We start from the raw sequence: 22070 nt of genomic DNA on the forward strand, positions 1-22070 counted from the left end.
TCAACCCCAATCCCTCTTCCCTTCTCCAGACCTTCTCCCATTCCTAACTTCACTTATCAACTAATCCCTGACCACTGGCTGAATCTCCTCTGATTTCAAGGTGGCCAGAAAAGCTCCCCTCCTCAAGAAACCAACACTCAACCCCTCTGATGTTAAAAACTACAGACCGGTATCCCTTTCTTTTCTTTCCAAAACAATTAAGGGTGCAATCTCTGACCAACTCTCTCGTTATCTCTCTCAGAACAATATTCTTGACCCTAACCAGTCATGCTTCAAGATGGGTCATTCTAATGAGACAGCCTCTGTGTGACAGAGGAGAGCAATCTGCTCTACCAAAGCTGACCCGCTCTCCTCATCTTCCTAGATCTATCCATTGCCTTCGACACTGTGAACCATCAGATCTTTCTCTCCACCCACTCAGGGCTGGGCATCTCAGGCTCTGCAAACTCCTGGATTGCATCCTACCTGGCAGGTTGCTCCTAATCAAATCTAAATTTTATTGGTCCATTACAAATATTTAGCAGACGTTATTGCAGATGTAGTGAAATTCTTGTGTTCCTAGCTCCAACAGTGCAGTAATATATAACAATACACACAAATCCAAAAGTAAAAGAATGTCATATGACAGTGCCACGTTGAAAGTCACTGAGCACTTCTGTAAGGGCATTCTACTGCCAAATGTTTGCCTATGGAGATTACATACACCTGTCAATAACGGGTGTGGCCGAACTAGCCAAATCCACTCTTTTGAAGAGGTGTCCACATACTTTTCTATATACATGCATGTATTTTTAAATGTTTTTTTATTTTGTTTAATTTGAGAATTCCTGGACATTTCATTGGGATTGCAGGATGTTTAAAAAAAATAAAAATATTATTTCACCTGTATTTAACCAGGTAGGCTAGTTGAGAACAAGTTCTAATTTACAACTGCGACCTGGCCAAGAATAAAGCAAAGCAGTTTGACACATACAACAACACAGAGTTACACATTGAATAAACAAACAGTCAATAATACAGTAGAACAAATGTATATACACTGTGTGCAAATGAGGTAAGGGAGGTAAGGCAACAAAATATGCCATGGTGGCGGAGTAATTACAATATACCAAATACCGTGTGCAGAAGATGAATGTGCAAGTAGAGATACTGGGGTGCAAAGGAGCAAGATAAATAAATAAAAACAGTATGGGGATGAGGTAGTTGGATGGGCTATATTACAGATGGGCTATGCACAGGTGCAGTGATCTGTGAGCTACTCTGACAGCTGGTGCTTAAAGCTAGTGAGGGAGATATGAGTCTCCAGCTTCAGTGATTTTTGCAGTTGTATGTATGCATGCATGATTCTGTGCTTTCAACTATGTGTTAACAGTTTGGGGAAGGCACTTTCCTGTTTCAGCATGACAATGCCCCTGTGGACAAAGCGAGGTCTATACAGAAATGGTTTGTCGAGATCGGAGTGGAAGAACTTGACTGGCCTGCACAGAGCCCTGACCTCATCCTCATTGAACACCATTGGGATGATTTGGAACGCTGACTGCGAGCCAGGCCTAAATCACCCAACATCAGTGCCCGACCTCGCAAATCCCAACAGCAATGTTCCAACGTCTAGCGGAAAGCCTTAGCAGCAAAAGGGGTACTAACTCCATGCTAACGACCATAACTTTGGAATGAGATGTTCGACGAGCAGGTGTCCACATACTTTTGTTCATGTAGAGTGAACACACACACACACACACACACACACACACACACACACACACACACACACACACACACACACACACACACACACACACACACACACACACACACACACACACAGTACCAGTGAAAAGTTTGCACACACCTACTCATTCCAGGGTTTTTCTTTATTTTTACAATTTTCTACATTGTAGAACAGCTTAGAAAATTCCAGAAAACTATGTCATGGCTTTAGAAGCTTCTGATAGGCTAATTGACATCATTTGAGTCAATTGGAGGTGGACCTGTGGATGCATTTCAAGGCCTACCTTCTAAGTCAGTGACTCTTTGCTTGACATCATGGGGAAATCAAAAGAAATCAGCCAAGATCTCAGAAAAAATTGTAGGTACCACGTTCATCTGTACAAACAATAGTACGCAAGTATAAACACCATGGGAACATGCAGCAATCATACCGCTCAGGAAGGAGACGCATTCTGTCTCCTAGAGATGAATGTACTTTGGTGCGAAAAGTGCAAATCACTCCCAGAACAACAGCAAAGGACCTTGTGAAGATGCTGGAGGAAACAGGTACAAAAGTATCTATATCCACAGTAAAACGAGTCCTATATCGACATAACCTGAAAGGCCGCTCAGCAAGGAAGAAGCTACTGCTCCAAAACCGCCATAAAAAAGCCAGACTACGGTTTGCAACTGCACATGGGGACAAAGAGAGTACTTTTTGGAATAATGTCCTCTGGTCTGATGAAACAAAAATAGAACTGTTTGGCCATAATGACCATCGTTATGTTTGGAGGAAAAAGGGGGATGCTTGCAAGCCGAAGAACACCATCCCAACCGTGAAGCACAGGGGTGGCAACATCATGTTGTGGGGGTGCTTTGCTGCAGGAGGGACTGGTGCACTTCACAAAATAGATGGCATGATGAGGAACGAAAATTATGTGGATATTTTGAAGCAACATCTCACGACATCAGTCAGGAAGTTAAAGATTGGTCGCAAATGGGTCTTCCAAATGGACAATAACCCCAAGCATACTTCCAAAGTTGTGGCAAAATAGCTTCAGGACAACAAAGTCAAGGTATTGGAGAGGCCATCACAAAGCCCTGACCTCAATCCTATAGAACATGTGTGGGCAGAAGTGAAAAAGTGTGTGCGAGTAAGGAGGCCTACAAACCTGACTCAGTTACACCAGCTCTGTCAGGAGGAATGGGCCAAAATTCCCCCAACTTATTGTGGGAAGCTTGTGGAAGGCTACCCGAAACGTTTGACCCAAGTCAAAAATGTTAAAGGCAATGCTACCAAATACTAATTTAGTGTATGTAAACTTCTGACCCACTGGGAATGTGATGAAAGAATTAAAAGCTGAAATAAAATCACTCTACTATTATTCTGAAAAACTGAGTTTAAATGCATTTGGCTAAGGTGTATGTAAACTTCCGACTTCAACCGTAAATGCTTCACAGAGTTCAAGTAACAGACATCTCAACATCAACTGTTCAGAAGAGACTGCCTGAATCAGGCCTTTATGGTCGAATTGCTGCAAACAAACCCAGTACTAAAGGAAACCGATAAGAAGAAGAGCATTGCTTGGGCCAAGAAACACGTGCAATGGACATTAGACCGGTCGATGAGTGAAAATTTGAGATTTTTGGTTTCTACCGCCGTGTCTATGTGAGACGCAGAGTAGGTGAATGGATGATCTCTGCATGTGTGGTTCCCACCATGAAGCATGAATGAAGAGTTGTGATGTGTGGGATGCTTTACTGGTGATACTGTCTATGATTTATTTAGAATTCAAGGCACACTTAACCAGCATGGCTACCACAGCATTCTGCAGCGATACGCCATCCCATCTGATTTGCACTTAGTAGAAGTATCATTTGTTTTTCAACAGGACAATGACCCAACACACCTCCAGGCTGTGTAAGGGCTATGTGACCAAGAAGTAGAGTGATGGAGTGCTGCTGTCATGTCCTGACCAGTAAAGGGGTTATTTGTTATTGTAGTTTGGTCAGGACGTGGCAGGGGGTGTTTGTTTTATGTGTTTCGTTTTTTTTTGCTTAATGTTCTATGTTAGTATATTTCTATGTTCGTTCTAGTTTTTCTATTTCTATGTTTAGTTCATTGGGTTGACCTTCAATTGGAGGCAGCTGTTCCTCGTTGCATCTAATTGAAGGTCCTATTTAGTAGGGGTGTTTTTCTATGGGTTTTTGTGGGTAGTTGTTCCGTATGTGTAGCTGTGTGCCTCAATGGACTGTTTTTTCGTCGTTGTTTTGTATTAAGTGTTTATTTTGGTTTTCTTCTAAATAAAGAAGATGAGTACACGTTTCCGCTGCGCCTTGGTCCAATTCCTACGACGAACGTGACAGCTGCATCAGATGACATGGCCTCCACAATCACCCGAATTCTACCCAATTGAGATGGTGTGGGATGAGTTGGAACGCAAAATGAATGAAAAGCAGCCAGCATATGTAGGAACTCCTTAAAGACTGTTGGAAAAGCATTAGAAAAGCATTCCAAGAATATAACATATATTTGTTTAACACTTTTTTTTGGTTAGTACATGATTCCATATATGTTATTTCAGAGTTGATGCTTTCACTAATATTCTACAATGTGGAAAATAGTAAAATAAAGAAAAACCCTTGAATGAGTATTTGTGTCCAAAATTTTGACTGTTGATAGAATGTAAAGACATTATTGACAATAAATGTACTATATCTGAAGAATACGTATTCGGAATGTATTCAGACCCCTTCACTTTTTCCACATTTTGCTAATTTACAGCCCTATTATAAAATGGATTAACTAGTTCTTCCCCCTCAATTTACACACATTACCCAATAATGACAAAGCAAAAACAGGTTAAGAAATTTTGCAAATGTATATATAAAAAATATGAAATATCACATTTACATAAGTTTCCGACCCTTTACTAAGTAAATGTGTTGAAGCACCTTTGGCAGCGATGATAGCCTCGAGTCTTTTTGGGTATGACGCTACAAGCTTGGCACACCTGTATTTGGGGAGTTTCTCCCATTCTTCTCTGTAGATCCTTTCAAGCTCTGTCAGGTTGGATGGGGAGCGTCGCTGCCCAGCGTTTTTCAGGTCTCTCCAGAGATGTTCGATTGGGTTCAAGTCCGGGCTCTGGCTGGGCCACTCAAGGACATTCAGAGACCTGTCCCGAAGCCACTTCTGCATTGTCTTGGCTGTGTGCTGAGGGTCGTTGTCCTGTTGGAAGGTAAACCTTCGCCCCAGTCTGAGGTCCTCTGGAGCAGGTTTTCATCAAGGATCTCTGTACTTTTCTCCGTTCTTCTTCACCTTGATCCTAACTAGTCTCCCAATCCCTGCCGCTGAAAAACATCCCCACAGCATGATTCTGCCACCACCATGTTTCACCGTAGAGATAGTGCCAGGTTTCCTCCAGATGTGATGCTTGGCATCAGGCCAAAGAGTTAAAGGATTCATCAGGATTCATCATTCATATAGGATTCATCAGACAAGAGGATCTTGTTTCTCATGGTCTGAGAGTCCTTTACGTGCCTTTTGGCAAACTCCAAGTGGGCTGTCATGTCCCTTTTACTGAGGAGTGGCTTCCGTCTGGCCACTCTACCATAATGGGCTGATTGGTGGACTGCTGCGGAGATGGTTGTCCTTCTGGAAGGTTCTCCCATCTCCAAGGCCCTTCTCGCCCAATTGCTCCGTTTGGCCGGGCGGCCAGCTCTCTTGGTGGTTCCAAACTTCTTCCATTTAAGAATGATGGAGGCCATTGTGTTCTGGGGGACCTTAAATGCTGCAGACATTTTTCGGTACCCTTCCCCAGACCTGTGCCTCTACACAATCCTGTCTCAGAGCTCTACGGACAATTATTTTGACCTCCATGGATCTATTGGGGCAGCATGCAAATTGCATTGGGTAGGGTGTTGGGTAAGGTTGAGGTGATATGATCCTTAACTAGCCTCTCAAAGCACTTCATGATGACAAAAGTGAGTACTATGGGGCTATAGTCATTTAGTTCAGTTACCTTTCCTTTCTTGGGTACAGGAAGTGTAGACATCTTGAAGCAAGTGGAGACAGCAGATTGGTAAAGGGAGAGATTGAATATGTCCATAAAAATTCCAGCTGTATTCGCATGCTCCGAGGATGCGACAAGGGATGCCGTCTTACATCGGCCACAGAGAACGAGAGCTCACAGTCCTCGGGAGCAGCCCGAGTCGGTGGCATCATGTTATCCTCAGAGCGGGCATAGAAGGTGTTTAGCTTGTCTGGGAGCAAGATGTCGGTGTCTGCGACGTGGCTGGCTTTCCCTTTGTAATCCGTGATTGTCTTGATTCCCTGCCACATACATCTCATGTTGAAGTCGTTGAATTACGACTTCACTGTTTCTGTACTGACGTTTTACCTGTTTGATTGCCTTACGGAGGACATAACTGGACTGTTTGTATTCAACCATATTCCCAGTCACCTTGCCGAAGTTAAATGCAGTGGTTTGCAAATTCAGTTTGGTGCGAAAGCTGCTATCCACGGTTTTTGGTTTGCATAGATTTTAATCGTCACAGTGAGAACATCAGGAAGTGCATAGGAAATGTTGAACTCAGTCACCATGTCAGTGTCATACATTTTATTTTCAGAGGCAACCCGGAACATATCCCAGTCATCAAAAACAATATGAAGCATAGATTCTGATTTGTCAGACCAGCGTTGAACAGTCCTTACCACGGGGACTTCCTGTTTGAGTTTCTGCCTATAATTTTATTTATTTTACCAGGCAAGTCAGTTAAGAACAAATTCTTATTTACAATGATGGCCTACCAGGGGAACAGTGGGTTAACTGCCATGTTCAGGGGCAAAAGACAGATTTTTACCTTTTCAACTCGGGGATTAGATCCAGCAACCGTTTGGTTACAGGCCCAATGCTCTAACCATTAGGCTAAGAAGGGAGGAGCAGAAGGGAGGAGCAGAATGGAGAAGCGATCTGGTTTGCTGTAGGGAAGGCAGGGTAGGGCCTTGTAGCCATCCTGGAAGGGAAAGTAACAATTTGAGAGTTTTTGAAGCACGAATACTGCAGGCAATGTGTTGATAGAACTTTGGTTGCGTTTTCCTCAGATTGAATTTTTTAAGTCCCCAGCTACAATAAATGCTGCTTCAGGATATGTGGTTTCCAGTTTGCACAAAGTCCAGTGTAGTTCCTTCAGAGCTGTCGTGGTATCGGCTTGAGGTGGAATATAGACAGCTGTGACGATGACCGAAGAGAGTTCTTTCGGGAAGTAATGAGGTTGCATTTAATTGTGAGGTATTCTAGGTCGGGTGAACAAAAGGACTTGAGTTCCTGTACATTACTACAATCACACCATGAGTAGTTAATAATGAGACATACCTCCACCTTTTTTCTTCCTGAAGAGTTCGTCATTCCTATCTGTGCGATGTACTGAGAATCCAGCTGCTGTATGGACAGGGACAGTACATCCGTATAGTCCCTGATGTGTCTCTGGAAGGAGATCCTCGCCCTGAGCTCGTCTATTTTGTTCTCCAGGTATCTGAAATTTAGCGAGTAAAATACTCGGAAATGGTGGATGGTGTGCACGCCTCCTGTGTCGGACTAAAAGTCCACTCCAAATACCTCTTCTCCTCCGCCGGCGGTTCTTGGAGCAGCCTCTGGGATAAGTTCAATCGCCTTGGTTACGAACCAATTCAGGAAAGTCCTATTTCTGGTTGAAATGCTGGTGAGTTACCGCCGCTCTGATATCCAAAAGTTATTTCCGGCTGAATGTAATAATGCAAATGGTGGGGGGGAAGAGAATGAAGGAGGTAGAGAGAGAGTCTTGAGAGCCTAAGCCAATGAGGTGAAATGAGAGATGGATTGAGAGATGGATTGAGAGGGAGAGAAAGTCTCATAGCTCTCCCTGTATCATCAGACATCATCCATTTGAAACCGACAGTTATTGAACCACCCATTGGGACCTAAATCTCTAAACGTATGTCTTTGCGAATTCCATCTCTCTTTTCATCCTTCCTTCCCTTGCTCACTTTATCCCTTCACTATCCTTTCCAACCCACATGTCAACAGTTATCTTTTTCCATTCCTCCAGAGTCCTCCAAGCGCTTCACTTTATCCCTCTCCCTCCCGCCTTGCTTCAATCCATCTCTCCTTACGTCTTTTAGTATCCTGATCTCATTGTCTCTCATTTATATAATCGGTTTACTAAATAGCAAATTAAGGACCACACAAATGTATTGTGTTAATATTCTTCCCTCCCTTTCGGTCCATTCTCCCTCGCTCAATATTCATTCTGTACTAAACAGCCAGTAAACAGCCAAATTAGAAAATATATAAAAATGTCCTGTGTACACAACATATTAAGCCTGTGCACATATGTGTGTGTGTGTGTTTGCGTCCGTGAGTGTGTGTGTGCGGGTGTGTTTGTTTGTTTGCTTGCATCCGGGCATACAGTAAAATTCCAATTGGCTCGGCTGGCCCTTAAATGTACACAGAGAGCTAACATTCATAATATGCATGTAAATCTCTCATGGCTCAAAGTAGAGGAGAGATCGACTTCATCACTACATAATTTTGTAAGAATTGCTGACATGATGAATGCACCGAGGTGTCCGTTTAAACTATTAGCACACAGCTTGGACACCCATGCATACCCCTCAAGACATGCCACCAGAGGTCCCTTCACAATCCCCAAGTCAAGAACAGACTATGGGAGGCTACATGGAACTCTATTCCACATCAGGTAACTGATACAAGCAGTAGAATCTGATTTTTTTTAAACATAAAAATACACCTTATGGAACAGTGGGAACTGTGAAGAGACACACACAGGCACACGCTTACAAATACGCACGTACACATGGACTTTGAATTGTAGATATGTGGTAGTAGAGTAGTGGCCTGAGGGAACACACTAAATGTGTTGTGAAAAGTGTTATGAAATGTAATGTAATATTTTGCATAAACTTCCTTAACGTTTCTGGACCCCAGGAAGAGTAGCTGCTGTCTTGCCAGCAGCTAATGGGAATCCATTATAAATACAGTGTGCAGGGTATTACATAGAGAAGGGTGGGGGTGGGGTAACGGATTCTGATATTATATTATCCAATTTAAATAATGGGTTTAACAATCTCAGGGGAAAGCTATGGAGGATGTGTGTCTGGCAATGAAAGTGTTGAAATGGTAAAGGCTTGCTGAGAGGATCATAAACTACGTGAGGGAATGTCTGTCTCGCTTCTATTCTGAGACAACACACGTCGCTAGGTGGTGACTCATCTGCCTGTTACAATGGGTTATGGGTGTTTGTGCTGCATGCAAGTTTGCTGACCGCTGGTGTGTGTGTGTGTTATTCTGTCCGCTACTTGTGTTTTCTGACAGTGTGTGTGTAAGAGCATGCATGTGTGTGCGTGTGTTCTGGTCATTGTGTATTGCAAGATAGAGAAATTAGATTGGGTTGTATAAAGGCATTTCTATCCTTCAATTAAGGGACTGATAATCCCATGATTCAGATAGTAATCCACACAGATTACCCATTTAGACTAAGTGTCATTTTAAAACCCAAAGGGACTGACAAAATGGCCCAATTGGACAGTGGACACACACATTCTTTCCTCATCTCCCAGTCAGTAATGATCAGTTGGCTGCATTAGCTCCTTGCTAAGTCAAATGGTTAATGATGTCATCAACTCTTCTTGTTTTAGTTCTAATATGGGCATGTTCAGTTGTTCTCTCTCTCAGCATGAACAGTTCTACATAAATCAAAATAATGTAGAATGTATTTCCCTGTAATCTAAAGATGGTAGAGTTCTCATTCATATGCGAGAAGAGCTTTGGACTGGTTAGTGTGGGTTTTTTCTCAGTTCCCTGTCAATCACTCTGGTTTGTTTATGAGAGAGAGAGATAGAGTGGGGGGAGACAGAAACAGGGCGACAGAGCGAGAGAAAGAGAGCATGTTTGTGTACATTCATGAGTATGTGTGTGTGCACCAGCATATGTTTTTGTGTCTTTGCGTGTCCGTGCTCGTGCATTGCATGCATGCCAGCGTGTGTTTGTGTATCCATATCGCTGCTAGGCAACCATTAAACTGAATCAGGAGATAAGGGTTCCATTATGTTATCACAAGAGACCACTTTAACCACACACACACACACATCCACCACTTTAACTAAAGGGCCTGACATGCTGCCTGCTGATTTATTGAGTTCATTGACTCCCATCGCTCTCACACACTTACAGGCACATGGTGTGTGCGTCCCACATGTGACCTACCGGCTCGATCTTATGTAGCAACATTTGAATTTTTTACATTTGATAAAAGTAGAGACTCAGAGCTATAAAATGGTATATCATACACTACAGTTGAGGAACAAGGGGAAAGGAATTCTGCTTTGAAAATTGATGAAACTTGAAATCCCACTTTTGAGAAAATGGCCCTTGAATGTTTTGGGACACCTACTGGAGAGCTCTTTGTCTACACCCATTCAACGTCGTTCATACCCTTTAGTTGGGCTCCCCAGTGGCGCGGCTCCCGACAGAGCTGGTGTAACGGAGTCAGGTTTGTAAGCATCCTTGCTCGCACATTCTTTTTCAGTACTGCCCACACATTTTCTATAGGTTTGAGGTCAGGGCTTTGTGATGGCCACTCCATACCTTGACTTTGTTGTCCTGAAGCCATTTTCCACAACTTTGGAAGTATGCTTGTGGTCATTGTCCATTTGGAAGACCCATTTGCGACCAAGCTTTAACTTCCTGACTGATGTCTTGGGATGTTGCTTCAAAATATCCACATAATTTTCGTTCCTCATGATGCCATCTATTTTGTGAAGTGCACCAGTCCCTCCTGCAGCAAAGCACCCCAACAACATGATGCTGCCACCCCCGTGCTTCACGGTTGGGATGGTGTTCTTCGGCTTGCAAGCCTCCCCCTTTTTCCTCCAAACATAACGATGGTTATTGTGGCCAAACAGTTCTATTTTTGTTTAATCAGATCAGAGGACAATTCTCCAAAAAGTATGATCTTTGTCCCCATGTGCAGTTCCAAACCGTAGTCTGGCATTTGTATGGTGGTTTTGGAGCAGTGGCTTCTTCCTTGCTGAGCAGCCTTTCAGGTTATGTCGATATAGGACTCATTTTACTATGGATATAGATACTTTTGTACCCGTTACCTCCAGCTTCTTCACATGGTCCTTTGCTGTTGTTCCGGGATTGATTTGCACTTTTCGTATGTTAATCTCTAGGAGACAGAACGCATCTCCTTCCTGAGCGATATGACGGCTGTGCGGTCCGATGGTGTTTATACTTGCGCACTATTGCTTGTACAGATGAACGTGGTACCTTCAGGCGTTTGGAAATTGCTCCCAAAAATGAACCTGACTTCTGGAGGTCTACTATTTTTTTCTGAGGTCTTGGCTGATTTCTTTTGATTTTCCCATGATGCCATGCAAATAGGCATTGAGTTTGAAGGCAGGCCTTGAAATACATCCACAGGTACATCTCCAATTTACTCAAATGATGTCAATTAGCCTATCAGAAGCTTCTAAAACCATGACAATCTTCTGGAATTTTCCAAGCTGTTTAAAGGCACAGTCAATTTAGTGTATGTAAACTTTTGACCCACTAGAATTGTGATAGATTATTTCACTGTGTCTGTAAACAATTGTTGGAAAAATTACTTGTGTCATGCACAAAGTAGATGTCCTAACCGACTTGCCAAAACTATAGTGTGTTAACAAGAAATTTGTGGAGTGGTTGAAAAATGAGTTTTAATGACGCCAACCTAAGTTGCCTGCTTTAATTTAGTTAGACTCAACTGTAATTGGCTCGCCATTATCTTCTAAATAATGATCTTGTGAGTTTATTTTCTTGTAATAATATAGACAAATGAGCTTAAGTGAAGATGTCAGCTATATGATATGTTAATTATTTGAAGTGGCTAGCTAGCTAACTAACAAGCTAGAAACTAACCAAAACATTTATTAACTTGCTTTTAGTTGCCTGGTTTGCTATATTGACATATAATAAATACATTTTTAAACAGGTGGGTTTATTGGTGTTAAAATACACTAGTTATGCTATTTTGGACCACCAGGCTGCTGTCATGCAGCCTGTAGTTTTTGTGTTTATAGTTTTTCATAATGACAAGTTTGATGTTGGACGACAATAGAATGCTCATGATGTCATTGTGACAACTGTCGATAGACGTAGTATAAACCAGTCCTCTAGTCTTTAAATCTTTGGTTGTTTAGTACATGACCTCACATGTCAACCCTTAAAGAGATGGGTGGGGCTAATGCTTAAGATGGTGTGAACTATGCTGAATGGGTGTAGACAAAGAAGAGCTCTCCAGTAGATTTACCAAAACATTCAAAGGACATTTTCTCAAAAGTGATTACAAGTTTCAAAGCAGAATTACTTCCCCATTGTTCCTCAACTGTAGTGTATGACATACCATTTTCTAGCTCTGAGTCTATACTTTTATCCAATGTAAAAAACACTATTTCAAATTTTGCTACATAAGATCGCATCAAGCCGGTCGGTCACAAATGGCAAGGTGATGAACCTCATTAACTGGAACTCGAATTGCTAGGGGGCTGGCGCACAAGGGGGGAAATGGTGCTGCACAGCTTCCAGTAAACAGTCACATTCAAACTAGGGATTTTGGGGCTAATTGAGGGAAGACTGTAATTCTGTTAATAGATTATGCATGTATGAATTATTTTGGACTATTCTTTTTATATGTAAATAATATTTGTAAGTTTAATATATTATATTTGGTACATTTGAGTAATTTAGTCAAATATACAATTTAAATACTCGTGTGTTTTGTTGTGTTGCGTGAGTTATTCCTAATGACATGAATGTGATGTCATAAAGAAGAGGTTGTGACTTTAAAACTAAGTTAACTAATTGCCATTTGTTTTGAGCTCTCTGTTTGAAATGTGTGAGAAAATAAGCTTTATCTTGAAAATCCTCAGCAATCTACAGCAGCATTCTTGAATTCAATTGGGGCCTAAAGTGTTAAAAAAATACTTGCTTGCTAGCGCATGTCTTTAATGTAGATAGACATTCTTTCCTAAGTGCCACCATCAATTACTATTACTGGGCAGCTTCATGTGTGTGTATATATTTGTTTAGATATATGTATGTGTGCGCGTGCCTGGCTTGTCAAAGAAACAGGTGGATATGTTACCCTGCCACCCTAGGATGCAGGGCAAACCAGTTTTGGCGATTTCTGGTATATTACCAAATAAATAAAACACAGCACGTTTTTGGACTCATTCAGCAGCTTTAACCTGATTAAGTACAATACCATTGGAAATTAAATGGAAGTTCAATTGATATTCCTAAAACGTAATAAGTTTAAAATTATGCTGTCGCCGCTTTGCTTTGACATTTTGATAAATAGCCCAATGTCAAAACAGTCTTAACGTGTCCAAATCAATAACCAGTATGCAGATAAAGTTTGTGATTTATTGAAAACTTAGTACATTTTATGTTTATCTACAATTATATATTTTTTTACAAGCACCTTATAAACTGCACATGCACCATAAACCCTGTTGTGGCAATAAATCACGATTAGGGGAGAAATCAGGTTGTATGCACTGTTGAAATTACCACAACTCAAAAACCACACAGAAACTGGTTATAGGACAATGTGAAGAAGACATGTTGGAATGTTGCATATTGATAATGGGTCAACAACAGAAAGAGAAACACCTCACTGTTTTGTCAATCACTCATATCGATTCACTCACTTTGAAATCAATAGCGCGAGAGGGGGGAGGTTTGTATTTATTATGGATCCCCATTTGCTGCTGCCAATGCAGACGCTACTCTTCCTGGGGTCCAGCAAAATGAAGGCAGTTATACAATTTTAAAAACGTCACAATACATTCACAACAGATTTCACAACAAATTAAGTGTGTGCCTTCAAACCCCTACTCTACTACCACATATCTACAACACAAAATCCATGTGTACGTGTGCGTGTGTGTATGCATGTGTTAATGTTGTAAATTACTATTGTACAGTGGTTCCTTCTTTAAAAGTTGCATCATACTGCAGCACACCTTGCGTGCTGCTGCAGCATTATGTAGCACATCATTTAATTCTCAGACATTTTTTTCTGTTACTGCAAGTTATTGCTAGTTTGACCACCAGAGCACATCTTTGAGAAGCATTTGATAGTATTCCGTATAGGCATTACCATAGAATTTAAAACCTTGTAATTACAAAAATAGTATATGGGATTGATTAAGAAATTTGGCTTAATTAATTTGATTAATATTATGGTGTTTGTATTCCATGAAAAATGAAAAACCCTCTGGATTTCCGTTAAGCTGGATCAGAAAATATGGCGCTGTACAAGTGACGCTCATAAATTCAGAGCATTGTCAGACTGTCCGTTTGTAAATTCAGACCGTGTCGCTGGCGGATAACACACTGGACGTTCGGGTCGATTTTAATGTTCTGGCAGTCAAGCACCCAAGCTTTGACTCGTTCTATTGTCCAGCCTATAGATAGCCAGAGCGAATTTACGAAAGCACACGATTGTCCATTGAGAACGCAAATGACTATACGCTTTAGCAAAGCTAAGAATGACTGGAATAATCAAGTCAATAAACGATGGGTAGTTAGATAGTTAATATACTGGCAAGTTTGATGTATAACTACTAACGTTAGGTAGCTAGCTAACATAGCATATCATTACAGCAGTATGTACTGGTATGTGGTTCGTAAGGACAGCGTAGCTAACAAGTTGTCAGCCAACAGAACGTGTAAGGTAACTTATTTGAAAAGTCATTACTTTATTACATTGAGTAGCAAGCTACCCCTTGGTCGTTGGGGCAAATCTGGTCTGTGATGGTCTAGTTTTTTTTTTTCCACACCTAGCTCGGCTATGAGACTATTCTTTAGTAAAGGTTGAGCAGTCTATTGTTCAGCTATTAGCCCCCCTCCCCAACTTGGAACAAATTGTTGTTGTTCCCATCTCGTTCCTGTCCCTCTTCCATGCTCTCTCTCGTCTGCAGGTATGTTTTGATGTGATAGAGGAAGCCAGTCCCGTCATCGCCACCTCACCCACTCTTAAGATGGCATTGGGTCCCCAGTTGGCCCGAAGGTTGGTTAGGAGACACCGCAATTGTGATGAAATGAGAGAATATAGCACTGTAATTCATTTATCATATGCTGTCTGCCGCTGTTCTTACCTTTTTTTCCATTTGTCTTCTACAACTCTCTCCCCACCTCGTCTTTCTTCCTCGTTTTATAATGCACACCATATGTGCATTGAAGTACCGATTGAACTTGCATTATAATTGTAATATTGTAAATACATGTATTAATAACACCTGGATAATAAACTTCTTTCAATAAAGCATTTCACATTCTCCACTGGTTGAAATTATGCATCTCATTGAAATACTATCCTATGTCCTCAGATTAATGCAGATGAAGGGAGTTAGATATGCATCGTTTTTTTTATTATATATGAATTACAAATCAGTCATGTTTCTAGCCTATTGCATAGTTACAATGTGTAATCATTGATGTCCCAGGAGCGGTAAACACTGTTGAAGTGTTTAATTGTAATACATACATGCAGACACAGCATCATTCAAATAATTGGGTTTGATATGACTGAAAAATAATGTCTCAGAGATTCATACCTGAACCGAACCTTTATTTGCCAAGGAAGAGTACATGATCAGTGAATATATTTAATGTACAGGCTACAATGCGGGAATCTCATACGTGGTAATAACTACAATACATGTACATAGGACTTGCAACCTTGGCACAATACAGTTATTATATTCTACTCTATCCATAGGCTTCATTAATGTCATTCAGACTTGAAGTTGATAGAACAACTATGATAGCTGAGGATCATAGATTAGGTTCTGAGCTAATATTCATACCAACGTTTTAGGGTCCATACACAGATCGACTACATACTGTAGCTAGCTACACATCCATAGGCATACAGTTATTTTTATCCTCCACTACCAAATAAGCAAGTAAATAGTTAGCTAGCAGGCAAGCTTACACAATTGTACATTCAATTTGCAGTAAATGCTTTAGCTAGCTAGATTCTTTACATCCACTGTTTCACAAGACGACAGCCTGGTTTGCTGGTTCTCAGGAGTCCCTGTGGCTCAGTTGGTAGAGCATGGTGTTTGCAACGACAGCATGGTGTGTGCAATGCCAGTGTTGTGGGTTCGATTCCCACGGGGGGCCAGTACAAAAAAAAATGCATGAAATGAAATGTATGCATTCACTACTGTAAGTCGCTCTGGATAAGAGCGTCTGCTAAATGACTAAAGTGTAAAACATTAACTACAAATTCATTCTCCTAACACTAACTAGCTGGCTAATGTTAGCTAGTCAGATAAATCGCTATTTAGCAAGTTTCGTAAATCAACTTTGACAAAAAAAAATATGCACAAAAGTTAAGGTATCATTATAGCGAAATTGTGCAGCCTCTGTGACTCAAAAGCATAATGAGTGCTCTAACTCCCCCTTGTGGTGATCTGGAGCAATGACGCCATGATGCTGGGTACCTCTAAGTCCCGCGGTGCAAGCTCACAACTTTTAAAGGAGGAACCAGCTGTTCTGAACGATTGTGTGATCTCGCTCCCCGTAGCCGATGAGAGTAACATCTTTAAACAGCTTAACATTTACAAGGGAGAAGTTCTTGTCCTGGCAACACACTGCTAATTCTCTGACCTCCTCCTTGTAGGCAGACTCATTGCCTACCACCATCGTGCCGTCAGCAAACTTGATGCTGTTGGAGTAGTGCATGGGAATGCGGTCATTGGTTAATAGGGAGTATAGGAGGGGACTAAGCACACACCCCTGAGGGGCCAACCTGTTGAGGGTCAATATGGCGGAGGTGTTGATGTCTACCCTCACCACCTGGGACCAGCCTGTCAAGAAGTCCAGGATCCAGTTGCAGAGGAAGGGGTTCAGACCAAGGGTCCCTAGCTTGGTGATGAGCTTTAATGAAGGGGACTAAGGTGTTGAACACTGAGTTGTAGTCTATGAACAGCATTCGCATAGTTATTTCCCCTCTTTTCCAGGTGGGGGAGGGCAGTGTGAAGTGCAATTGAGATCGCCTCATCTGTGGTTCTGTTGGGGTGGTATTCGAATTGGAGTGTGTCTATGATGATGTGTTGATGTGTGTCATGACCAGCCTTTAAAAGCACTTTATAACTACAGATGTGAGTGCAGATGTGAGTGATAGTCATTTAAGCAGGTTAGCCTGGAGTTCTTGGGCCCTCCCTTCTATTTATTTTTCACATTATTATTTTCACTCACGTATCTTTTTCTGTAATCCCTAAAATGGATTTAGAGGAGAGGTTTTCACTGAGATTTGAATTATGTTTCAATGATGTTGTAGCAGTGAGATTAACAGTCAATGTAGTCAGGTGACCTTTAAGCATTGCTAAGGATTATATCTGTTGGACATGAGTCAAAGATTAATGTAATGAACATTATGGAGGGCAGGGAAAGAGACAGTGTGAGAGAGAGATAGTGAGAGACCAAGTGATGTGAGAGTGTGAGCACGAAAGAGTGAGATAGAAAGTTAGATTGTGTGGTTTCTGTGTTTGTGTTGATCAGTTGCCACCTATAAAGGAACACGGCGGCTGAGCTGGTATGGCAGTCTTCCAACTACCTCCCACTGTTCAAAGTCTATTCCACATTGATTCAATGTAAATTTCGTTGAAATGACATGGAAACAACGTTGATTCAACCAGTGTGTGCCCAGTATGCTTTCTCCAATATTACGCAGAGAGATCTAGAGGTAGGGATGTCAAATGTTCAGTCTGCTTAAAACTTCTTAGGGATAGGGTCTAGTTTCCTGAATTTCCGCCTGACTGACATGCCCAAAGTAAACTGCCTGTTACTCAGGCCCAGAAGCCAGGATATGCATATAATTGGTAGCATTGGATGGAAAACACTGAAGTTTCTAAAACTGTTAGAATAATGTCTGAGACTATAACAGAATTGATATGGCAGGCAAAAATCAGAAGAAAATCCAACCTGATTTTTTTTTGAGCTCCCAGGTTCTTATAATGGGAACCTATTGTTTCTATGTAAATCCGTCTCCCAGATTGTTGACATCTAGTGGAAGCCATAGGAATTGCAGTCTTTATTCAAGGTTTCAGGCAGTTTTTTTGAAAAACAAACAAGTATTTGGAGTTTTTGTGATAAGAGCCCTGGAACAATAGTGTTTCGGCACGCGAGGGAGAGGGCGCGCACTTACTAATTTTCCTTTCCTATTGAACATACTACATACCGTATAAAATATTATAGTTTATTTACATTTTAGAGATAGGAGGATTAAATAGAAACGTCGTTTGACTTGTTTGGACAAAGTTTAGCGATAGCTTTTTGGACTCCTTTGTCTGCATGATGAACGAGTGGATTACTGAAATCGATGGCGCCAACTAAATGGACTTTCTTGGATATAAAGAAGGATTTTATCTAACAAAATGACCATTCATGTTGTAGCTGGGACCCTTGGGATTGCAAACAGAGGAAGCTCTTCGAAATTAAGTGATTTATTTCATCGCTATTTGTGATTTTATGAAGCCTGTGCTGGTTGAAAAATATGTTGATCTGGGGTGCCGTCAGACAATCACATGGTATGCTTTTGAAGTAAAGCCTTTTTGAAATTGGCCAACGCAGGTAGATTAACCTGTCTGGGCTAGGGGGCAGTATTTTCACGGCCGGATGAAAAACATACCCAATTTAAAACAGGTTACTACTCTGGCCCAGAAACTAGAATATGCATATTATTAGTAGATTTGGATAGGAAACACTCTGAAGTTTCTAAAACTGTTTGAATGGTGTCGGTGAGTATAACAGAACTCATATGGCAGGCAAAAACCTGAGAAAAAGTCAACCAGGAAGTGGAGGATCTGAGAATTGTAGTTCTTTCTAGTCCCTTTCAAAACTACAGTATCTGTGGGGTTACATTGCACTTCCTAAGACTTCCATTGGCTATCAAAAGCCTTCAGAAAGTGGTTTGAGCATTCTCCTGTCACTGGGCAGAGTATAGGAGCTCAGTTACTGAGTGGTCTGCCTGGCAACAAAGGGATTGGATATGCGCCATCACGCGAGTGCGCCGTTCCTTCTTTTTCTTCTTGAATGTCCGGTTTTTGAATGTCCGCTATTGTCCGGTTGGAATATTATCACAATTTTACATTAAAAATACCATAAAGATTGATTTTAAACAGCGTTTGACATGCTTCTAAGTACGGTAATGGAACATTTTGACTTTTCGTCTCCTCTCGAGCCTTTGGATAAGTGATCTGTACGCACGAACAAAATGGAGTTATTTGTACATAAATATGGATGATTTAGAACAAAATCAACATTTCTTGTGGAAGTAGCAGTCCTGGGAGTGCATTCTGACGAAGATCAGCAAAGGTAAGAGAATATTTCTAATACTAATTCTGAGTTTAGGTTGCCCCGAACTTGGTGGGTGTCTGTATAGCTCTCTGATGCTGAGCTATGTAATCAGAATATTGAAAAATGTGCTTTCTCCGTAAAGCTATTTTAAAATCTGACAAAGCGGTTGCATCCAGGAGTAGTCTTTCTTTAAATAATTGTTATATATTTTGTCAACGTTTATGATGAGTATTTTTGTAAATTGATGTGCACATTCACCGGAAGTTTTGCTGGGAATACATTTTCTGAACATCACGCGCCAATGTAAAATGCTGTTTTTGGATATAAATATGAACTTTATCGAACAAAACATACATGTATTGTGTAACATAATGTCCTAGGAGTGTCATCTGATGAAGATCGTCAAAGGTTAGTGCTTCATTTAGCTGTGTTTTGGGTTTTATTGACACATGTCCTTGCTTGGAAAATGGCTGTGTGATAATTTTTTGTCTATGTACTCTCCTAGCATAATCTAATGTTTTGCTTTCGCTGTAAAGCCTTTTTGAAATCGGACAATGTGGTTACATCAAGGAGAAGTGTATCTTTAAAATGGTGTAAAATAGTTGTATGTTTGAGAAAGTTGAATTATGACATTTTGTTGTTTTGGAATTTGCCGCCCTGATATTTCACGTCACTGGATATTTCACTAGAGTCCCACGTAGCCCATAGAAGTTAAATTCGTGTTAAGCTTTTAAATGATATAAGACACTTGTATTAACTTCTATGGGCTACGTGGGACGCCAGCGTCCCACCTGCGGGACACAGCCAGTGAAATATCAGGGCGGCAAATTCAAAACAACGTCTCATAATTCAAATTTCTCAAACATACACTTGTCCTTAATCCAACCACATTGTCTGATTTCAAAATGGCTTTACGGCGAAAGCATAAAGTTAGATTATGTTAGGGCAGTGTCAACACAAGAAAAACCACACAGCCATTTTCCAAGCAGGAGAGGGGTCACAAAAAAACAGAAATACAGCTAAAATTAAGCACTAACCTTTGACAATCTTCATCAGATGACACTCCTAGGACTCAATGTTACACAATACATGTATGTTTTGTTCGATAAAGTTCATATTTATATTCAAAAAACACATTTTACATTGGCACGTGATGTTCAGAAAATATTTTGCCTCCAAAACTGCCGGTGAATCAGCACAACAATTTACAAAAATACTCATCATAAACGTTGATAAAATATTAAACTGTTATTCAAAGAATTATAGATAAACATCGTTTTAACCTCTTACATCTAGACGTTCCGCTAGCGGAACACCTGCTCCAATATCCAATGATAGGCGTGGCGCGAAATACAAAGTCCTCGAAAATCCGAAAACTTCAATTTTTCAAACATATGACTATTTTACACCATTTTAAAAGACAAGAGTCTCCTTTGTCTAACCACACTGTCAAAAAGGCTTTACAACGAAAGCAAAACATTAGATTATGTCAGCAGAGTACCCAGCCAGAAATAATCAGACACCCATTTTTCAAGCTAGCATATAATGTCACAAAAAACAAAACCACAGCTAAATGCAGCACTAACCTTTGATGATCTTCATCAGATGACACTCCTAGGACATTATGTTATACAATACATGCATGTTTTGTTCAAACAAGTTTATATTTATATCAAAAACCAGCTTTTTACATTAGCATGTGACGTTCAGAACTAGCATACACACCGAAAACTTCCGGTGAATTTACTAAATTACTCACGATAAACGTTCACAAAAAACATAACAATTATTTTAAGAATTATAGATACAGAACTCCTTTACGCAATCGCGGTGTCCGATTTTAAAATAGCTTTTCGGTGAAAGCACATTTTGCAAAATTCTGAGTAGATAGCCCGGCCATCATGGCTAGCTATTTTGACACCCACCAAGTTTGGTTCTCACCAAACTCAGATTTACTATAAGAAAGATTGGATTACCTTTGCTGTTCTTTGTCAGAATGCACTACCAGGACTTCTACTTCAATAACAAATGTTGGTTTGCTTCCAAATAATCCATAGTTATATCCAAATAGCGGCGTTTTGTTGTGCGTTCAAGACACTATCCGAAGGGTAAAGAAGGGTGTCAAAATATTGTCAAAATATGTCAAAATATTCCATTACCGTACTTCGAAGCATGTCAAACGCTGTTTAAAATAAATGTTTATGCGATTTTTCTCGTAAAAAAGCGCTAATATTCCGACCGGGAAACCCTGTTTTCGTTCAAAGACTGAAAATAAAAACATGGAGTCTTCTCGTGCACGCGCGCCCCAGTCTCATTGTTCTCAGATCGTCCACTTACCAAATGCCCTACTGTTTTTCAGCCATGGGCTGCAAAGTCATCATTCAACGTTCTCGTGCCTTTTGAGAGCCTATGGGAGCGTTAGAAAATGTCACGTTACAGCAGAGATCCCCTGTTTTGGATAAAGACGATCAAGAAGGCCAAGAAATAGTCAGAGAGGGCGCTTCCTGTTTGGAATCTTCTCAGGTTTTGGCCTGCCAAATGAGTTCTGTTATACTCACAGACACCATTCAAACAGTTTTAGAAACTTTGGGGTGTTTTCTATCCAAAGCTAATAATTATATGCATATTCTAGTTTCTGGGCAGGAGTAATAATCAGATTAAATCGGGTACGTTTTTTATCCGGCCGTGAAAATACTGCCCCCTATCCATAACAAGTTAATGCAACCGCTGTGACAGATTTCAAAAAAGCTTCACAGGGAAAGCACACTGCACTAATCTGAGTACGGCGCTCAGAAAAAGACATCAAGCAATACAGATACCCATTTTGGGGTCATCTAAAATCATAAATAGCATTATAAATATTCACTTACTTTTGATGATCTTCATCAGAAGGCACTTCCAGGAATCCCAGGTCCACAATAAATGTTGTTTTGTTCGATAAAGTCCATA

The 22070-nt window shown here is 40.8% G+C and overlaps 1 protein-coding gene across 5 annotated transcripts in view; it reads right to left on the reverse strand.

Moving 5' to 3' along the window:
* Window positions 1-22070, reverse strand: part of htr2cl1 (5-hydroxytryptamine (serotonin) receptor 2C, G protein-coupled-like 1) — a 204473-nt gene that overhangs the window by 170507 nt on the left and 11896 nt on the right. The gene's annotated exons all lie outside the window — the stretch shown is intronic.

The sequence above is a fragment of the Salmo salar genome, chromosome 07, assembly GCF_965601325.2.
Source record: "Salmo salar chromosome 07, fSalSal1, whole genome shotgun sequence".
NCBI lineage: Eukaryota > Metazoa > Chordata > Actinopteri > Salmoniformes > Salmonidae > Salmo > Salmo salar.